The sequence below is a fragment of the Rosa chinensis genome, chromosome 2 (genome assembly GCF_002994745.2).
Source record: "Rosa chinensis cultivar Old Blush chromosome 2, RchiOBHm-V2, whole genome shotgun sequence".
NCBI classification, from domain to species: Eukaryota; Viridiplantae; Streptophyta; class Magnoliopsida; order Rosales; family Rosaceae; genus Rosa; species Rosa chinensis.
The window spans coordinates 55,224,233-55,246,476 of NC_037089.1; the positions used below are offsets into that span (position 1 = coordinate 55,224,233).

The 22,244-nt window shown below is 37.4% G+C and overlaps 1 pseudogene; it reads left to right on the plus strand.

Moving 5' to 3' along the window:
- Window positions 1–2,010, plus strand: LOC112185512 (annotated as a pseudogene).
- The last annotated feature ends 20,234 nt before the right edge of the window (window positions 2,011–22,244 follow it).

A 22,244-nucleotide genomic window follows, 5' to 3' on the forward strand; every position in this document is an offset into this window, starting at 1 on the left:
ATGAGCCTTCTCAAATACCTCTCTACTGTTCTGTACATCCTATGGATGATTACCCTCTACTTTGCTTCATCAACCGTTAATGCAGCTACATTCAATATCTGAAACAACTGTCGCTTCACTGTTTGGGCTGCCGCTGTGCCAGGTGGTGGCAAACCGCTTAGCAGTGGCCAAATATGGACTATCAATGTAAATGCTGGAACTACAAGGGCTCGCATTTGGGCCAGAACAAATTGCAACTTTGATGCAACCAGACATGGAAGATGCCAGACTGGTGACTGTGGCGGTCTCCTCCAATGTAATGGCTATGGTCAACCCCCAAACACCCTCGCCGAATATTCACTAAACCAATACATGAACATGGATTTTATTGATATCTCTTTGATTGAAGGGTTCAATGTCCCAATGGACTTCAGTCCCACCTTCAATGGCTGCACTAGAGATATCAGATGCACAGAGGATATAAACGGACAGTGCCCCGCGCAGTTGAAGGCTCCCGGTGGATGTAACAATCCGTGCACTGTGTTCAAAACTGATAAGTATAGTTGTAATTCTGGAAACTGTGGTCCTACCGAGTACTCTAGATTTTTTTAAAGTCGTTGCTCGGATGCTTATAGTTACCCTAAAGATGATCCAACCAGCCTTTTTACTAGGGCTGGGCAGGTAAAACCGAAATACCGAACCCGTCCCGAACCCGTACCGAAAATAGGCGGGACGGGACGGTATCAAAAATATGAAAATCACTATTCGGCCCGGCCCGTACCGAACTGAATAAAACGGGACGGGATCGGTATTAATGTTTTAAATACCGAATAGGCCCGGCCCGTACCGATTTATATATATATATATATTATATATATCTTGTCTGTCTTATCTTGGAATATGGGTCATGGAGACCACGTGCAGCTCCGAAAAGGGCAACACTCCCTCCCTCTCTGTGGCCCTTTATTCCTATCAGTTTCTTTATAGTTTTCTACTTTTCTTTGCTCTCTCTCTCCCTCCCCCTTTTCTTTGCTCTCTCTCTCCCTCCCCCCCCCCTCTTTCCGTCTTCACTCTTCACCTATCTGTGGCTTTCTCTTTCCGTCTTCACTCTTCAGTCTTCACCTATTTGTGGCTTTCTCTTCCTCACCCTTTATTTAGTCTTTCTTTCCTCACCCTGTATTCAACTGCTCTTTTTCAGAGACATCACCACTGCACTTCGGTATCCTCGCCCCACCGCCATCTTCGGTCAACCTCGGTGGCACCACAATCGCAGCACCACGCACAAGGAACGCCTTCCAGATCTGTTCCCATCGATTTTAATATCTTTTTTAAGATCTGGGTTTGACATGCATGTTCTATGAAAGAAATTGTATCTGCAAATCTGCAATTTTTTTCTTTTCTTGAGATCCAGGTTTGTAAAAGTTGAGATCGGCATTTGTAAAAATTGATATTTGAGTTGTATATGGATTTCGACAGTCTATTTCTTTCTAAATCGGTGTTTGCTTGCTTTGTTTTTGTTCAGTTGGCTGTAATTCATGTTATTCAGTTGGCTGTAATTCATGGCTAGAGCCAACCTAGACTGCCTTCCAGTTCCAAATGAGAGCATGGTCATTTTTTTATTAAAAAAAAAAAAAAGAAGCTTAAGTACCGAACCCGACCCGGGCCCGTACCGAACCTGTTCGGTTTCGGTACCGTCGGTACCACCTTTGGAAAATCAAAATCCCGTCCCGACCCATACCGAAATATATTTTCGGGATCGGGTTCGGTATCACTCAGTAACCGGCTCGTCCCGGCCCGTGCCCGGCCCTACTTTTTACTTGCCGTAGTGCCACTAACTATAGGGTTGTGTTCTGCCCATGAAGCAAGTATATATATGAGGTCAATGAGGCATACATCGATCTCAATATTGATATGTTTATGATGCAATAAGAGTCTGAGAGCTTATAGCTTTGTGATCAACACACGTACTTGTGTGGCTTATGTAAGACAAGGTTTTATGACAAAAAATAAACATATTTTATTTTTTAGCAATTTCTTGTTATTTATAGCTTTTTAATACAAAAGTGGTTTTGAGTCTAAGCCTTTGGGTTTTTTTTTTGTTTTTTGTTTTTGGGTGGGTGGGGATGATTAGGTTAGAACTACGGTAGGTTAAAAGTGAAGAATGTAACAAACGAAAGTGTTTTTGAGTCTCCAAAAAACAATCGCAAACATAACCGAAAGCATCATAAGATGCACAATTACAATGGTGGTTCTCATGATCAACTAATCATGCTATTGGAAACCAAGCAAATTCAATTTGGCCAACAACAATGTAAAGTGGCACGACATTAAACAATCCAAATACTCTGAAGTGGGGTAGAGACAGTCCAAACTTCAATTGTTGTGCAAACTCCAAATACTCTAAATAAACTTGATTTTATCGGTTCTTTTAGACAACAAGTGCAATTGGCAGTTCATGGAGGCTCTTTAGGGCAACGCTGGCAGTCTCGGTAGTTTTATTTTGGTTTTTATCAGGGTCTTTGCTTTTGCTTTAGTTTATTAGTTAGGTTAATAAGGCTCTACTCATTTGAGCTAGAGTTTGAATTAATGGATTTTAATTTCTTCTTAAAGAAAAAGAAAAATTGAAACATTTCAATTTAAAGCTCTACTGAGACATTCTCCAACCCAAAGGGCTAAAAATACCATGATGCTTGATATTTACTGATAGGAGCATTTTAATGTGATATTTTAATAGTTAATTCCTCACATTTTGCTTAGTTAATTCCTTAACGAATCGATTTTTAATTCAATTTCTATTTTTAGGTACATTGGAGTAAATGAAGGTGAAATGAGCGTTAGGTCCATAATTACCTAGAAATGATGGAGAAGAATGAAAATGCACTAAAAAGTCAACCTTGAATATTTTCTTACTCCGGCTAGGAGAATCAGAGCCAAGCAAGGAAGAAGGAGCGGCCGCCTGACCAAATGAACTTCAAATGAGCTGAAACCTTCCAGATCCATTCTAGACACCCAAAGGATCATTTCTTATGAAGAGTGCCAGAGAAAAATATGAGTGGAAGGCCTTCAAACAATCAGCCCAATTTTCTACAGAAGCAAAACCAGAAAACTGGACCTGTAAGAGGTCCAGCAGCATTTCCGGCCCAACCACATGGATTGAAGCTCTGAAAATTTGTCAGGATGATCTACACTCATAGTGGAACATTTCATATGAAGAAGTCAAAGGCATATAATGAAGTCTTGTTGGAGAAATAATTGAAGGAATAAAGGGGAAGAAACTGACCTGAAAACAGCTCAACACCACATATTCATGTTTCCCACCCACATGAAGAAAGCTAGATGCTTTTCTCTTTTTCCTTGGATATATTTTTTCTACAATCTCTTTAATAGATCATCATGACTTCCATGTTGCTGCACCTTCATGCTTTGCTTTCATTTCATCATTTCTCTTTCTTTTCCATATTTTACAAATCACTTTCATACTCCACTTTCATTATTTTTCTTCCACTTATCATTTCACTCTTCTTTTTCTTCCCTATATAAACACATTCTCCTCTCATTCTAAAACACATTCCTTCATCCATTTCATTTTCTTGTCTCACCATTTCCTCTCCATTTTCCTTAGTTACCAATTCCTTCATCCATTCCATCTCCTTGTCTCTCCATTTCCTCTCCATATTTCTTTTCCATTCTCTAGTTTTATTGTTCTTCATTTTCAAGCCAAGAGAAAGAGAAGCCATGCAATACATCAATTTCCTAACCGCCATCCACCCTTGTGTCGTCCCTAGAAGATTGCTTGTTTTCAAGGATCTTCAAGTTCTTCGTCTCAAGGCTTTATCATTCATCTTTCAAGGTGTATTATATCCTTTCTCTTGTTTTCTTTGTTTGATTTTGTAAAACTATGAATTCTAGTTAACAAATAATGTTAAGGGCAAAGTTTAAAGCCCGTTTATATGTTTTGAGATAAAGTTGTGATTTCTATATGTTGATTTTTATGTTGCTTATGTGGGTTTGTTTAATTAAATTTGCATGATAGAAAACTTTTGTATTTTAATCTTATGTGGTTGCAAACACTTAGGGTTTTGATATAATTGGTGCTAGGTTTAAGAACATGAAATCGACTTTTCGTTTTGTGTAAACTTGAATCAAAGTAGTAAAGGTTTTGTGCAAAGACCGAATTTAATTAAAGAGGATTGCAATTAGGTGGACTTTTCCATACTAAGTTGTACACTTGAGTTGATAGCCTTTCTCTATGTCTAATGCGTTGAACATGTCATGATTGACTAGCTTTCTAGGGCTTGATTGCATGTTTGATAGGATTAATCTAGGTGCTTTCGCTTAGGTTAATTAGCATTGAAAAGTAAAATATGGGAAATCATTTGCTTTCGAATGTTTCACATGATCAACTCCTCTCTCATGACATTTAAAATCAACTATAGGAATTGTAATTGGATTTCTTACATATGGATGTGGTTTTGATCTTTGTTCCTTGCGATCCACCCTTGTATATATGTTTTTACATTTTCTTTATTTTCTTTATCTTAATTTTCAATTCTATAATTCCTAAACCCCCCTTATTTTTGTTCACTAGCTTGTATATATTTATTCTTTATTTTATTTTTGTAAATAATACTTTTCTTTATTTGTTTCACAATGACAGGTGTACCCTCAATCCCCAGAATAGAACGATCCCTATTTGCTTATACTACTAACGATATTTTCAGGGTTAAATTATGCGCTTGCTTTGAGCGCATCATTTACCTACACATTATAACACATCTGAATCATCATCACCCAAATTTGCTACACATTCTAATAATATCCAAAGCCAAACACCCATAACTAAAAAAGATCAAAAAAAGAAAGAAAAAAAAAAGATACAATCTTGATTGGTTTAGTCGTTTAGATAGCATCAAATCAATAAAGATTTCCAGTTCAAAATGCAGAGAGAGGATGATATCATCGAAAACGAAATTCTTGCATCATCAACATGCAACCCAAAATCCTTACCACCAATGAAAGACAAGAACTTGAAGAATAAAGTGGGTGTTGTTGAGGTTGGGAGGAAGGTAAACCCAAATTGCAGGAAGAGAGTAATATAATATTGGCGTTACCTTCCCTGAAACTGGGAATGGTGCCAAGTCTGTGTACAACGTTTGGGTGTTCTTCTACTCTCTCAGATGTTCTATAGGTTAGTACTAAATCTACGGGTTGGCAAAAAATTGAGACTAGAGTGGGTCATGCGGTCATGCCCCCCCCCCAAATTACTCTCTCCTTCTATGGCAGGCTTGATAAATGTGCAAAAGGAAATACATTAATTTTGTAAATTATAATAACTTTTAACAGTATTACATTGATTGATTGTTCTATTTATCAACTTAACATACGTATTCTATATTTCTATTAATGCTAAACAGTAAATATATTAATTTTATATAATAAATCCTATCTTTTTTAATAGAAAATCTAAAAAAGAAGAATTTTCTTTTATTTTATGTAATTTGGAGAATAAATCATTAAAGATAGCTTATAGACATTTTTTTTTCTAATTTCTTTTTTTTTTTGTTTTTTTTTCCGGCCCCCTCAAAGACATCCTTCAAGTTCTGCCACTGGGTATATTCTGTTGGGGCTTATGTGTCAACTAATAAGGATTAGTCAACTCCTATGATTGAATCTTCGTTTTGCTTCGTTGTTTTAGTATGTAGAACAGTAGAAACAATTTCTTGCTAGATAGAGTAATTATTTGGTTAGAAGAATGCTGGTGTGGCTTTAAGTTGTATTGTCCTACTTGTAATCAATAACTCTCATTGATGAATTTCTATTAATGATAATTTTTTTTAAACCACTTAAAACTGTTTCTAAACCTCAAAATGTATTTTATTTTTTTCATTATTCCCCATTACATTTCTATAAGACTTTCATTATGGTGAAGAGCAAGTTGGACTTGTAAACAACGTATAGGCCAGGTAGTGAGCAGCAGTGTAGATGGATCAATAATGCCAAAAGTGTTAAACTGAATGAGCAAATCAAATCCCATGATCAATTCACAAGTACATAAACACACTTAATATTAATCAATGCCACATGAACCAAAATACAAGATTTATGAGCTAACGTTCTTCTGTGTTGGGAGCCATTTGAGCTGCACGGATTGGCCTTGACAACAAGCACGATTGATCTTCTCCTCAACTCTGGATTCAAGCTCGTTTCTATGGGGCAGGACTTGATGCTTTGTTACAGAGAGAGCAAGGACCAAAACCATCTATATATATTGGTTAATTATCTTAAGAATCCTCCCATAAAGGTGTTTCTTAGTAAACAAGTCACCAATAACAAGAAGCCTAATGCAACACTAATTTGGATTATAATTACAATCGAACTAATGGATTCCTAATCTATGAGCTTGATATAATTGTCTCAATAGGTTTCTAGGTATTGTACTAGACATACATCTCCTATTAATGATCAAAGTTCAAATCCAATTTGTAAACTGAATATAGATGATGATAGGTCCACTTTTATTCTAACATTCTCTCATTTGGACCATCATTGTCTATACAAACTGAATCAAAAATATTACCAGAAATAGCTGAAGTGTGCACTGAGATGTAAGTGTACCTTAAATCCATTCAATTATGTCAAAATGAATAACCATTGGAGAATCAAGAAATAGGCATGTTCAAACGAGCATACTCGTTCTAGATCACAAAACAATAGTTTTCTGTACTTCACATGAATTCAAACTTGATGTGATGCAATCAAATAACATGGAAACTTCACAACATGTAAAACAATCATATCAAAACATCAAGATACTCAAACATGCTCATTCTGAAAACCATCAGATCACAAAAACAAATTCTAAAGATTAAGTTTCATCCGATCACTGTCTACTCTAGCCTAGGTGCACGCCGGGAATGCCTATATTGTTCTTGTACATTACGATGATCAAAATATTCCAAATTTTTTAAAACCAAAATTTTCAGAAATCCTAGCCTTGTTCATTCTTAATTTGATGCAAGATTATATCGCGGAAGCATGTATCTTTATCCAAAATAGCAATCGATTAATTCGGTTTCTTAATCCGCAAAATTGGTGTCTTGAATTCCATAGATGACATAAACGTCCCCTTCACTTTCCATCTCGGATAGAACCCTAATCCCCAAATTAGGGTTCGTCAACGGGCCAGGCATTGATAGCGAGCTTGGGCCGGGCTTTATTATATTTTTAAATAATGGCGGGCTGGGCTTCATTGTAAATCGAAGGATCCAAGCCCATCCGTATAAAGAGGGCCTTGCAGGCTTTTTTGGGCCGAGCCTTGAGGGCTTTTTTGGGACGGGCCTTGTGGGCTTTATTTATAATAAATATTTAAAAACACTAATTTTTTTATAAATCTATATTTAAATATCATACATTTCAAAGAGCAGCCTCTATCAATTTAAAGAAAATGGGAAAACCAACCGTTGGATGTGATTATTACAATAAATTATGCTTATGGTTAAAAATTTAGTCAATTTGACGATAGTTTCGAATCCGATCAGATTGGTCAACCATAGTCATTTGTATGTTTTCTTGGTTGACTGATGGCATAGCGACCGCGAAACGTACTTATTTTTTTACATCACGTTTGTAAATATTTCATCGATGGATGTGCGTGGACATAAGATAAAAATTTCAATTTTAATTATAAATACATTGGTCTATACCAATTTGCCTCCTAAAGTTGTATAACTTATACATCGCATTTAAATTGTTGAGGTTCATTCAAAAGCAAACATGAAGTAAAAAATAATTTGGAGAAACCAACCGCTCGATGGAGAGATTATAATGTTTTATGGTGGCTGTAAAAAATTTCAGCCAATTTGGTTCTCGTTTCTAATTCGATCAACAAGGTCAAACTTAGTTATTCTTATAAACCTATATTTATATATCATACACTTTAAAGAGCAACCTCTGTCAATTCAAAGAAAATGGAAAAATCAACCGTTGGATATGATTATTACAATAAATTATGAGTGTGGTAAAAAATTTAGCCAATTTCACCATATTTTCAAATTCGATCGAATTGGTCAACCGTCGTCACTTGTATGTCTTCGTAGTTGACCGATAACATGACGACCGCGAAACGTGTTTATTTTTTCACATCACATTTGTAAATATTCCATAGATGGATGTGCGTGAACATAAGATAAAAACTTCAATTTTAATTACAAAGACGTTGGCGTATACCAATTTGCCTCCTAAAGTTGTATTGACTTATACATTGCATTTAAATTGCTGAGGTTCATTCTAAAACAACTATGAAATGGAAAATGAATTCGGAGAAACCAACCGCTCGATGGAGAGATTATAATGTTTTATGGTGGTTTTAGAAAATCCAACCAATTTGGTTCTCGTTTCAAATTCAATCAGCTAGGTCAAACTTAGTTACTCTTATAAACCTATATTTATATATCATACACTCCAAAGGGCAACCTGAAAATACAAGGACAGAATACGTTTTCTGGAAAATGGGGATTGCAGTATACGGATCAATCGCTACTGGGTAGAAATCAAAGATAATAAACCATACTCCAGATTTTTGGTTAGGCAGTGAAAATCTCAAATATGAGATTAAAAACACTGCGGGGCTCTTACTCTTGAGAACCTAAAATAAGAACAATTGAATTATGATGAAGGATATGTTCTTTACAACTTCAAATAGCACTAGCGCGGCTACAATGAATAGACAAAACTAATATGCAGTTTGTCTTCAATCTTGAACTCCTTCTTCACTTGATTGTTCTTCGATTTTTCCTTTTCTTGCTTCACAGCAACTCTTCATATCACAAGTAACTCCATACGCATGAGCAACTGACCTATAACACTTAACCAAGGAACAAGTGTTTAGGATTTTTATCACGACACAATATCAAGCAAGACTCTCAATTATTCTTGTGTTCCTCCTCCACTGCCTGTACAGTTTGCATCCTCTATATATGTGTAGAAGCTACACCAACCCTAATAGACTCCTAATAGGAAAGGATCTTGGTGATTGAATATTGACCAAATAAAATATCAAGTCCTAGAAAACTTAGGATTACACTACATCACCTTAAAAGCCACGGGAATACCTTTTCTAAATAAACATTGAAACCAAAAGATAATTTCCCTTAACAGCATCTTTAAAACAACATATAAGTTTGTATAGGAATGCCAAAAAAAAAAATTGTATACCAACAATCTCCCCCTTTGGCATTCCTGTACAAAACTGCTCTACCGTATGTAAACTCCCCCTCAACAAGTACTTGAGAAACATCATAACTCTTCATTCATTCATTCATTCCTGAAACTTTATCACACATTAGTTAAAATGCATAAGATAGAATAACGTTATCACAGTTATGAATATGTTTTCTCCCCCTTTTTGAATAGGAATGACAAAGGTAACTTACGTAGCGGAAGCAATATAGAAGGAGGATCACACATAGATGAAGCACAGCAGACACTAGCCCAAGTCGAATCCATCAGAGGAATATAGTCCAAGTATTAATACTCCCCCTAAGTGTGATCATGTTATGAAAGATGCAAGAATGAAATGCAAACACACAATGAGTGGGTTTGTAACCAAATGCTAAGAACAGATTTAATTCGCATTGCTTTTTCAACAAGAGCAATACCACTTAACCATAAACAAGAGTGCAACAAAATAAGTTCACACGAGTGAATTTATTTCAACAATCACAAGGTAAGATAGAGGGTGATCGAGTATTCTATACATCTTGTTGTGAAGAGTGAACATATCTCAAGATGGGGTGTGTAATATTTGTGGAAACCTGAAAAGCAAGGCTCACATACGAAACACATTTAAGCACATAAACTTTATTCCCCCTTATAACACAGTGTGCGCATGATTTTTCTTTTTTCTTTTGTCCTTTCACACAAAGTAACATTTTTGCTCAAGAAGACTACGACCCATGTAATGAGTATTATGCTAGTAGCTCCCAAGACAGATGACTTTAGGGTATTAGAAGTAATAAGGACATCCCAAAGAGCAAATCTACTTGAGTCAATAGTTTCACAATCCACTGGGGTGACCAAACCATTCCCGTTTCTTCCCAATCCTCATATCGTTCGTCACAACCGAGGCCTGTTTACTTTGGGAATAGCCTGGCCATGCTCTATAAATAATTTTTTTTTTTTTAAGGTGCAGCAAAAATAAGGAAATATTTGGTACAAGAGTATTGAGAACAGGTCAACCAACAAATATGACTTACCACCACTTAGAGTATGTGTGCATGTGATGAACGAAAGTGATAGAGAATATGTTGTTCATACTCACAAATACAAAGTGATGTAAGAATAGATTCAAAACATGTCAGGCACCTCATTGCACACAGATTTAAGGAAAATAGTATGTGACGCAGACGGATTGATATCTAGGTTTACCAGCAATAAACCTAAGCAAAGGATTCTGGAGTCCACCAGAGATAAAAGAGAATAATCTCAATTTTATTGATAAAAGATGAAAAGATGTGTTCTGCAGCCGTTTAAGGTTGCTTATATATGGGCAAGAAACCCTAGAGCGACTAACAATAAAACCCTAAGGCCCACAGATTAAAACAAAACAACTCCAAAATAAATTAGAAAACCTAAAATAAAAAGAATGTAAAACTAGCCTAAAAATATTAAATCACGAATCGGATTATTAAGATGATACATTTTGGCCTAAATATGATAGGGCTGATCACTAAAGTGAGTCTTGAAGATCTCGTCGTTCCCATTATGGAAAGCTATCATGCGTCTCAAACGAACATTCTGGCAAAAAATTAGTCAAATCTGATTCAAAATCAAAACTTGACTTTTCACACGAGAAACCTGAAAAGTCCAAAACCAAATTTTCTTGGATATTGCAACGGCTAGTAACCTCATTATGCGTGAATTACCTATTTTCTAATCACTCTTCTTAATTCCACGCTGCTTCTTTATTTTTCTAATTTTCTGCTAAACCAGGTCCATTCTCGTCCTACATCATTCTCCTCCACTATGAAAGAACTTGCCCTCGAGTTCCTCTTGAATAAAAGACAAGAATAGGTAGACAAAAGACTCGAGAAAAATTAGACAATTGAACCTGTGGATTATTGGCCTGATCCTCTGCAAATTTTGATGGCACAATCATGAACCCAACGCCAAAGATGAGTCTGTCATATGCATTTTGGCTTTCATAGGCAACCGTAGTAGATTCTTCTTGGCGCTCAAGGTTGCATTCTTGAATGACATCTGGTTCTGAATGATTTATTTCAGGATCCAAGACTTCACCATTACAAATAACCATGTCTTCATGAGCAATTTCATCTTTAACATCTTCTTGATCATCATGGATGATTTCTTGTGGAGTTTCTTCCATCAGAAAATTTTCTGGCTTTTCTTCAGATAAACTATTAATCTCAACGGGCGAAGAAAATTCTTTGGACTTTAACTTCTTCTCAAAAACCTTGGGAGGGTAATTCTTGATCAAAAAATCTCTAGGCAAAAATTTTTCGTTAAGAAGACCTTTCATCTTCCTCCATGTTCGAACACGCTCTTTTCCTTGCCTCTGACGAGAACTCTGCAATTGATCCCACCAATAAGCAGCATCTTTTTTTAGCTTCCGAGAAACCATCTTAGCCTGCTTGTGTTTTGGAACCTCTATGATCTCAAAGAATCTATCCACTTCAACCTGCCAAACCAAAAAATCCTCCACGCTCATGTGACCAGAAAAATAAAGAATTGATGCCTTGGTTATGAGATCCTCAGAATCATAATTAATATCACCTCCACCAGCACGTTGTCATTCTCCACCTCTGTTATAGTTGTTGTTGTTTTTCGTTCCCTCCAACAACCCACGAATTTCTGTCATTTGAGAATTCATGGCAGCGGTCATCTGAGCAATCATTTGAGCGGTAAGGGCATCCAAATCCACTCTTGTAATTGGGGTAGTACATTCGTCACCCATGGATAATCAAGGTAAATAAGAGAGACAGGAAGGACCTGCTCTGTTACCACCTGACGCAGATGGATTGATAGATAGGTTTACCAGCAATAAACCTAAACAAAGGATTCTGGAGTCCACCAGAGATAAAAGAGAATAATCTCAATTTTATTGATAAAAGATGAAAAGATGCGTTCTGCAGCTGTTTAAGGTTGCTTATATATGGGCAAGAAACCCTAGGGCGACTAACAATGAAACCCTAAGGCCCACAGATTAAAACAAAACAAATCCAAAATAAACTAGAAAACCTAAAATAAAAAGAATGTAAAACTAGCCTAAAAATATTAAATCACGAATCGGATTATTAAGATGATACATTTTGGCCTAAATCTGATAGGGCTCACTAAAGTGAGTCTTGAAGATCTCGTCGTTCCCATTCTGGAAAGCTATCATGCGTCTCAAACGGACATTCTGGCCAAAAGTTAGTCAAATCTGATTCAAAATCAAAACCTGACTTTTCACACGAGAAACCTGAAAAGTCCAAAACCAAATTTTCTTGGATATTGCAGCGGCTAGTAACCTCATTATGCGTGAATTACCTATTTTCCAATCACTCTTCTTAATTCCACACTGCTTCTTTATTTTTCTAATTTTCCGGCTAAACCAGGTCCATTCTCGTCCTACATCAGTATGGCCCTTGTCAATCTAAGTTCAAAATAATTTGTCAGACACTCGGAGATACAAACCACTATTTTTCAATCCTGAATTTCCAGAAACTGAACCTAACAATGCAGAAACGTAAAGAAAATGCACCTATACTATCATGAAGACATACACCATGAATGCATGCAAAATGGATCAAATGAAGTGAGAGTATCAATACTTAGAGCATCCACCAACGGTGCTTCTAAGTGATTCAAATTGAGTTCTGTCTAACAGCTTAGAAAAAGAATTAGACAATTTATGTTCAGTAGGAACGAAAGCAAGCTCAAGCATATTATCAAGATTATTTGTATGAGCAGAAAAATGATTATTTGAACATTTTTTAATCCAGATTTGCTTCTGCTTTGTTTTTGTTTCCAGATCCACGGGGATTGAAGCCAGCTTTGCAATCTTGGCGATCAGATTCAGACCCTCTTTCAACTCAGCTTGTAACGAGGCATGTGAGTTAATTCTCAACATTTTCCTCTGATTTTGAGTAGCCCTGCGAAGCATATTGCACCTAGGACGTATGTGTTCTAATTTTCCATAATAATGACAAGTAGGAATGAAGTTTTTGGGGTTGCTAATATACCTGGGCTGACAAAGTTTGTCAAGACTTACCGAGGAGCTTTTCTGAAATGATAAATCCACATAATCATCATCAACATCATCTTTCTTTTTAACAGAAGAGAAAGCAATATTTTTTTATCTTTTTCTCGGGCATGATCCTCATCTCAAAGGTTTTGAGATTATCTATCAGTTCGTCAAGAGAATAGGTGTCCAGGTCTTGAGTCTCCTCTATGGCAATTTGCTTAGCTTGAAATTTTGAAGGAAGAGCCCTGAGAAATTTCTTGACTATTCGGTGCTCCTCAAATGGATCATCAAGGCTACGGCATTGATTTGTCACATTGAGAAGTCGAGCGTGAAAATCATCAATTGATTCATTTTCCCCCATGGTCATGTTCTCAAATTCCAATACGAGTCTTTGAAGCTTCTGACCTCTAACCTTTTTGTTTCCCTTATAAGTAACCTAAAGTAGATCCCAAGCTTGTTTGGCTGTGTCACAGTGGCTAATTCTCATCCTCTCATTCTTGGACAAAGCTGTGAATAGTGAATTCCTTGCCTTTAAGTCACAAGTTCTATCACGAACTTCCTCTTCTGTCCATTCCTTCCTAGGTTTGAGAACCCTTGCAGTGTACCCTTCTATTTTCTTTGATTCTTCTGCCTTGGTTGGTGTTCCCATCCATTCTCAACTATATTCCACATGTTTTCATCTTGAGAGTAGAGAAAAGCCCTCATCATGATCTTCCATTGTGAGTAATCTTCACCATCAAACAAATGAGGGCAATTTATCGAACTGGAGGCTCTATTATATTCACGTTCCATCCTTGACCATGGATCAACTAAAAAGCTTTAGAACCTACTCTGATGCCAAGTGAAAATACAAGGTCAGAATACGTTTTCTGGAAAATGGGGATTGCAATATACGGATCAATCCCTACTGGGCAGAAATAAGAGATAACGAACCAAACTCCAGATTTTTGGTTACGCAGTGAAAATCTCAAATATGAGATTAAAAACACTGCCAGGCTCTTATTCTTGAGAACCCAAAATAAGAACAATTGAATTATGATGAAGGATATGTTCTTTACAACTTCAAACAGCACTAGCGCGGTTATAATGAATAGACAATACTAATATGCAGTTTGTCTTCAATCTCGAACTCCTTCTTCACTTGATTGTTCTTCGATTTTTCCTTTTCTTACTTCACAGCAACTCTTTAGATCACAAGTAACTCCATACGCATGAGCAACTAACCTATAACACTTAACCAAGGAACAAGTGTTTAGGATTTTTATCACGACACAATATCAAGCAAGACTCTCAATTATTCTTGCATTCTTCCTCCGCTGCCTGTGCAGTTTGCATCCTCTATATATGTGACAGGACCCGCCCTTGATTTCACCTTGAAATCCGAAGTGGCCCTGCGGGGCCCACCTTAGAAGAAATTCTACCAAAAATTTGGCGGAACTTCCCCTAAAAGTAGGCTATCCAAAACCTGTAGGAAAACATTTACACTTCTAAATCATCCATCCTTATTCTCCTGGAGCCACCCTGCTCCCCAAATCACAACATTCTCAAATTCACAATACACAAATCTCAACTTAATAACATTAATTCCACGGTCATCAGAGCAATTCTAAAATAGAAGGTGTAATAGAATAAAAAGTTAAGAGGATAAAGGATCGACAAATCCTGCAATGTGGAAGCAATGATAACTATGCCTCAACTCCATGTACGCCCGACCTCAATTAATCTAGCCTGCAAACTGGGCATTTGAAACCGAAGGGCCCAAGGGAAAGTATTGAAAAACATGTTAGCGTGAGTGGACAAAAATAAATAATTAAGATGATTTAAATGAAGCAAACTTAAATACTTTTCCCACTTATTTAAATTTATAAAACTTCGATGCATGCAACGTTTATAAAATATATTTCTTTAAACGTAAAATCTCGTGAAAACCTACCAGCCCCGCTGGTTAAGATAAATCGGACTAGGCCCCGCTAGTCAAGTAATAATAGGATATATATGGGGAAGAGATATCACCATACGGGTAAAGGAGCCCTTTAGGCTCTACCTACCCTCGACTGCCACTCACACATAGATTGTGTGAGGAGGAGAACTAATAACCTCGACTGCCACCCACGTGAGGAGGAGAATAAGTTACCTCAACTGCCACTCACAAACACAAAATAAGTGAGGAGGAGACCTAATCAAATGACCCGAGTATGGTGAGGAAAAACAATCGAAAACCAGTAAATCCATAAAGCTTCCCCAATATCTCACGAGAAAACAATAAGTATATTCAAGTGACGTGACCCCGCACGCCAAATACTCTCAAATTCATAACCAAACCCGAAAATTAGTACGAGCACGAATTCCTTCGGAAAAATCTCATTTCCAATAATATTCCAGAGTATCTAAAAATTGACTACTAAATATAATATGAAATCCGGAGATCATCTCGGTAAAATAAATCGTCGAAAAATCACGTAAATCATATTTTCAAATAATGATCATATATTCAAAAATCCATTTCCGAAAGTCATACCGAGATAAATCATAATTAATCTCTGAAAATCATTATTGAAAGAAAAAGCACGAGATAAACCGAAATCAAATTCCGAAATCAATTCATATGCTCGAAAAGTAATATGATAATTAAAATAGAGCATTAATTCGAGAAAATAAACGCATGCATCATTATTTAAAACAAACGTCCACTCACAGTACTATCTAGGCGACCATGTGTATGAGTTCCTTCATCGAGCAATAGTTCGGTACGTCGCCCTGTACATAAGTATAATTCGTGAATAACGATTCGGCAATTACATAGGATTCCAATATCTTATCCTCCTAAATCAAACTTCCAATTTCTTTCCCAATTTAATCCAACTTCACCTCTAATACCAACTCATTAGTTTAAAGGTTCTAGGGCAGAATCGAGAGAAATCCGACGGTCGGATTCTCGGAATTCAATGATCGACATCACAAACTTCGGAATTACACAATCAATACAAAACTCCTTCAATTTCCACCAAACTTCACATAAATAAGCTCTAGATCAAAAATAGGATTTAACTAGTTATAAACAGAAGCTAAAAACCTTCCCTAAACGCCTCCACGCGCCACCCACAGTGGCGGCGAGTGGGGCCCACGTGCCGGCGGCCACCACCTCCGATGGCCACCAAATTTTGACAGCAACAACTACTCAACACGCCCATCATTTTTCCCAACTACAACACATTCCAATTTTACCTTTAAGTGCACGAAATCGATTGGTGAAATTTTTTTCCAGAAAATTCAAAACCCTAGATTCGGGTTTCCTTCGATTCTCACTCCACACCGTGAATTGGAGCTAGAAACTTGAGGGAAAATGTTCCATGACTCGAGGCGCTCCCATTGCACTTGGTTTTATCGCCGAAGATGGCCGGAACAGGAAGAATTTGCCGAAAATCCCAATCTGCTACAGTTTTCTTCAAGCCGTCGATTCTCACTTTTCCGGTCAAATCGCCGTGACCCAAGGGTACTAGCGTGTAGAGGAGAAGGAGGCGCGCCGGCGATGACCTGTGACTCGTCCCCACGTGGCCGGACGGCGGCAAAAATGAAGTAGAAGGAGAGAGGCCGATGCGGGGGAGAAGAGAGAGGAAGAGAGAGAAATCGGGGTAGGTTTCCCGAAATGGAAACTTACCCTGGTAACTTTCTATATATATATAGAAAGTTACCGTGAACAGTGATTTTAGTATTTAGGCTATAAATTCCACGTACAAGCTCCGATTTTTATGTACCACATATGCACGCGCTTGGTTTAACGTCCGCTACAACTTTCATGAAGGAAATTTTCTCAAATTTTGACCCGAACAAAAAGTCAACTTTTAAGGCCACTAAAAGTATCGAAACAAAGTAAAAAGTGAAAGTAATTGTCGTTTACCGTCCAAATGACTAGTAAACTAATAAATTGAGGTACGGGACGTAACAATATGTGTAGAAGCAACGCCAACCGTAATAGACTCCTAATAGGAAAGGATCTTGGTGATTGAATATTGACCAAATAAAATATCAAGTCCTAGAAAACTTAGGATTACACTACATCACCTTAAAAGACACGGGAATACCTTTTCTAAATAAACATTGAAACCAAAAGATAATTTCCCTTAACAGCATCTTTAAAACAACATATCAGTTTGTATAGGAATGCCAATAAAAAAAACCGTATGCCAACACAACCTCTATCAATTCAAATAAAATGGAAAAACCGACCGTTGGATGAGATTATTATATAAATTTTTAAGTGTGGTAAAAAATTAGCTAATTTCACCATATTTTCGAATCCGATAGAATCGGTCAACTGTAGTCATGACATGTAGAATATATATGCATATATTCTATATAGAAGTATGAGAATGTCCAATTTCACCATAAGCCAAATTACAACAAATTCACACTTACACAAAGACACACACACACACACACACACACACACACACATATAATGATGATGTGGCACACAAGATTTCCAAATATATGTGCTGGGCCTTCTAGATTCCCGTCAAAGATGAACTGCTTTCACTTAAATTGCCATAACTCCTTCTAGAAAAGTCAGAATCGTAAACCATAAAATTCTTTAGAAACTAGACACACAGGGCTTTCCGTGCATATAGGGTACAACTCCTAGTTCTATCCAAGCAGTTCCCAGTAATTCAGTGAAGTTCAGTTCTAGACACGAACTTGTAAAAGATGTTGCAGATTTCAGTCCAAGCAGAACTGTCTTCACTTAAATTGTTATAACTCCTTCTAGAAAAATCGGAATCTCAAACCGTAAAATTCATCAGAAACTAGACACATGGGGATTTCCGTGCATATAGGGTAAAGCTCCTCATTCCATCCGACTAGTTCCCAGTAATTCAGCGAAGTTAGGTGTTCTGCACAACAGTTTCTGTGTTGCAAATTCTCGTTCAAGCTTAACTGCTTTCACTTAAATTGCCATAACTCCTAGAAAAGTCTAAATCACAACCTGTAAAATTCCTTAGAAACTAGACACATGGGATTTTCCGTGCATATAGGGTACATCTCCTAATTTTATCCGATAATTTTCCAGTAATTCAGCGAAGTTAGGTGTTCTGCACAACAGTTTCTATGTTGCAGATTCTTGTTCAAGCTGAACTGCCTTAACTTAAATTGCCATAACTCCTTCTAGAAAAGTCGAAATCACAAACCGTAAAATTTCTCAGAAACTAGACACATGGGGCTTTCCGTGCATATAGGGTAAAGCTCCTAATTCCATCCGAGAAGTTCCCAGTGATTCAACGAAGTTAGGTGTTCTGTAAAAGAGTTTCTGTGTTATTTATATAATATTTTTTGTTTGCGGGCTTTTACAGGCTGGCCTAACAGACTTTTGGGAGGTCGAGCAGGGTTTTAAACCCCTAAACCAAGCCCGGCCCTCTACCCACCTGGCTAGGCCTATGGCAGGCTTTTTGACGGGCTGGGCATGGCTTTTGGCCCTCTTGGCTGGTGGGCCTCCCTTGGCCCACTTGATCCGCAGACTTTTGGATGAGGCCTACCCCAAATCAAATATGACCGTTAGGGTATAACGGTCCCCTAACGGTCATCTACAGGGGTTCTGAATGATTGGATCCGGGTTAGCATTTCTGCCTGTTTGGGCCAAAAAAATTTCTAAAAACTGGCCCATTCGTGGTCTTTTCTTTAGCAAGGTTAATTTTAGAATAAAATTTTATAGGTTTTTGCTGAATTAAAATTTTGGTTCTTCCAAAAATTGATTTATGTTTGTAAAAACCTAATGCTCTGATACCATTTGTTAAACTGAATGAGCAAATCAAATCCCATGATCAATTCACAAGTACATAAACACACTTAATATTAATCAATGCCACATGAACCAAAATACTAGATTTATGAGCTAACCTTCTTCTGCGTTGGGAGCCATTTGAGCTGCACGGATTGACCTTGACAACTAGCACGATTGATCTTCTCCTCAACTCTGGATTCAAGCTCATTTCTATGGAGAAGGACTTGATGCTTTGTTACAGAGAGAGCATGGACCAAAACCATCTATATATATATTGGTTAATTATCTTAAGAATCCTCCCATAAAGGTGTTTCTTAGTAAACAAGTCACCAATAACAAGAAGCCTAATGCAACACTAATTCGGATTACAATTGCAATCGATCTAATGGATTCCTAACCTATGAGCTTGATATAATTGTGTCAATAGGTTTCTAGGTATATATTGTAGTAGACATACATCTCCTATTAATGATCAAAGTTCAAATCCAATTTGTAAACTGAATATAGATGATGATAGGTCTATTTTTATTCTAACAAGAAGGCCATAATAATATATTTCTCTTCGGACTTTTCTTCAACTAGCCGGCTAAAGTTATTGACCTGACTACTCTACTTGATCCTCTGCATGCCATTGTGAGGTCGATAAGGCTCACTATTCGTACCATTGAATCACCAATCTCGATCTGCCACCAAGCTTGTTTTTACGGTGGATAAACAAAAGAAGAAATCGTCCTCCTATTTCCAGGAACCTGATGTCATTTTGGGGATGAAGAATGATGTCATTTGGTGCAATGATTGCCATCCTCCAGGTCTATATAACTGAATGGACCTTTTCTAAAGGAACACACACAACTAATACATGAACATGGATTTTATTGGTATCTCTTTGGGTGAGGGGTTCAATGTCCCAATAGACTTTAGTTCCACCTCCAATGGCTGCACTAGAGATATCAACTACACAACAGATATAAACAGACAGTGCCCCACGCAGTTGAGGGCTCCGGGTGGATGTAACAATCCATGCACTGTGTTCAAAACTGATCAGTATTGTTGTAATTCTGGAAACTGTGGCCCTATCGACTACTCTATGTTTTTTAAAAGTCGCTGCCCGAATGCTTATAGTTACCCTAAGGATGATCTAACCAGCCTTTTTATTTGCCCTGGTTGCATGCACTAACTATACGGTTGTGTTCTGCCCATGAAGCAAGTATATATATGAGGTCAATGAGGCATACATCGATCTCAATATTGACATGTTTGTGATGCAATAAGAGTCTAAGAGCTTATAGCTTTGTGATCAGCACACTTAATGATGTGGCTTATGTATGTAAAACAAGGTTTTATGACCAAAAATTAATTCAAAAGTGGTTTTGAGTCTAAGCCTTTCGGGTGATATATATATATATATATATATATATATTGGAAAAGAAAGGCGGGGGAGGGGGGGGGGATGCATGGTTAGAAGTGGAGAATGTAACAAACGAAAGTGTTTTTGATCGAGTCTCCAAATAACAATCACAAACATACCCAGCATCATAAGATGCACAATTACAATGGTGGTTCTCATGATCAGCTAATCATGCTATTGGAAACCAAGCAAATTCAATTTGGCCAACAACAATGTAAAGTGGAGAGAACACAACATTAAACAATTTAAATACTCTAAGTGGAGTAGAGATAGTCCAAACTTCAATTGTTGTGCAAACTCCAAATACTGTAAATAAACTTGATTTTATCAGTTTTTTAAGACAGCAAATGCAATTAGCGGTTTCATGGCAGCTCTTTGGGGCAGGGCTACGGGTCTTGGTGGTTTTATTTTGGTTTTTATTATGGTCTTTCTTTTTGCTTTAGTTTATTGGTTAGGGTTTCATGGCACCTCTTTGGGGCAGGGCTACGGGTCTTGGTGGTTTTATTTTGGTTTTTATTATGGTCTTTCTTTTTGCTTTAGTTAATTCAATTTGGTGATTTTGGCCAACAACAATGTAAAGTGGAAACAACACGACATTAAACAATCCAAATACTCTAAATGGAGTAGAGACAGTCCAAACTTCAATTGTTGTGCAAACTCCAAATACTGTAAATAAACTTGATTTTATTAGTTTTTTAAGACGGCAAGTGCAATTAGCGGTTTCATGGCAACTCTTTGAGGCAGGGCTAAGGGTCTTGGTGGTTTTATTTTGGTTTAGGGTCCTTGACCCAAAACACCAAAATTGGACAAAAATATCCCACTTACCCCAGCAACAAATTTTTATTCATACTTTACCCTATTTAAAGCAAAATGATAGTTTTACCTTAACTTAATTAATATATTACATGTACCCTCCCTCTCTCTCTCTCTCTCTCTCACCGGATCCTTCCTTAGATTCATTTACAAGTCTTCCTGCTCCGATATAGCCATTCTGAAGCGGAAGTACTCATCCATGGCAGAAGACGGGGGCGACGTTTCAATCGAGAAGCATCATCATCACCACCTCATGCTTGAGGCTCAGCTTCCCCAGCATCCTGAGATTTGCGAGCTAGTCAATGAGTTACTGCCGAGATGGAGGGGAGGCAAGCGGAGCTCGGAGACCCGAGTAGTATTATCGCAAAAGACGCAGCGCCAATCGCAGGAAGCGGAGGGTGTGGAGAAATCTCAGCAGTTCCATGCGCCAATCGGATCCTGGAGGTGGTGAGGGCGTCGATCTTGGCTAGGCTTTCGGGGTTGCGCTTGGCGGGCCGGGAAAGAAGGGTGCGCTGCAAAGCAGTAGAAAGAAAAGAAGAAGTGCATCCATAATGGGTTTTGATTGTTATAGTTCTCGGGTGGTTAGGGTTTTTGTAGAGAAGTCATTTGCGATGCATTTCCATAGGTTCATGTATGAGTCTTTCTTGTCTGTTTGTTTTTTGTCATCATGGTTGGCGTTGAGCTATGTAGATACACATTCCATTGGATGTGAAAGTGGACAGGGTAGAGCATGTGCTTATATGTGCCCAAATTTATTTATTTATTTATTTTTTTAAGTAATGGGACAGAAGGAAAGAAAAAGGTTTTGAATATCTATTGACCGGGGGGCAATAGACGTCTATTATATTGAAGGACAATAGACGTTTTAAAAATTGATATAACCTTAAAATTAGACAAAACAAATAAGTGAAAAAGAAGAAGAAGAGGGGTGGTTTGGTTATGAGGAGCGGATGGCAAAGAAGAGTAAACTGAAGGGGCATCTTTGCAAAAAAAAAAAAAAAAAAAAAGAGTGAAAATTTTCACTTCAA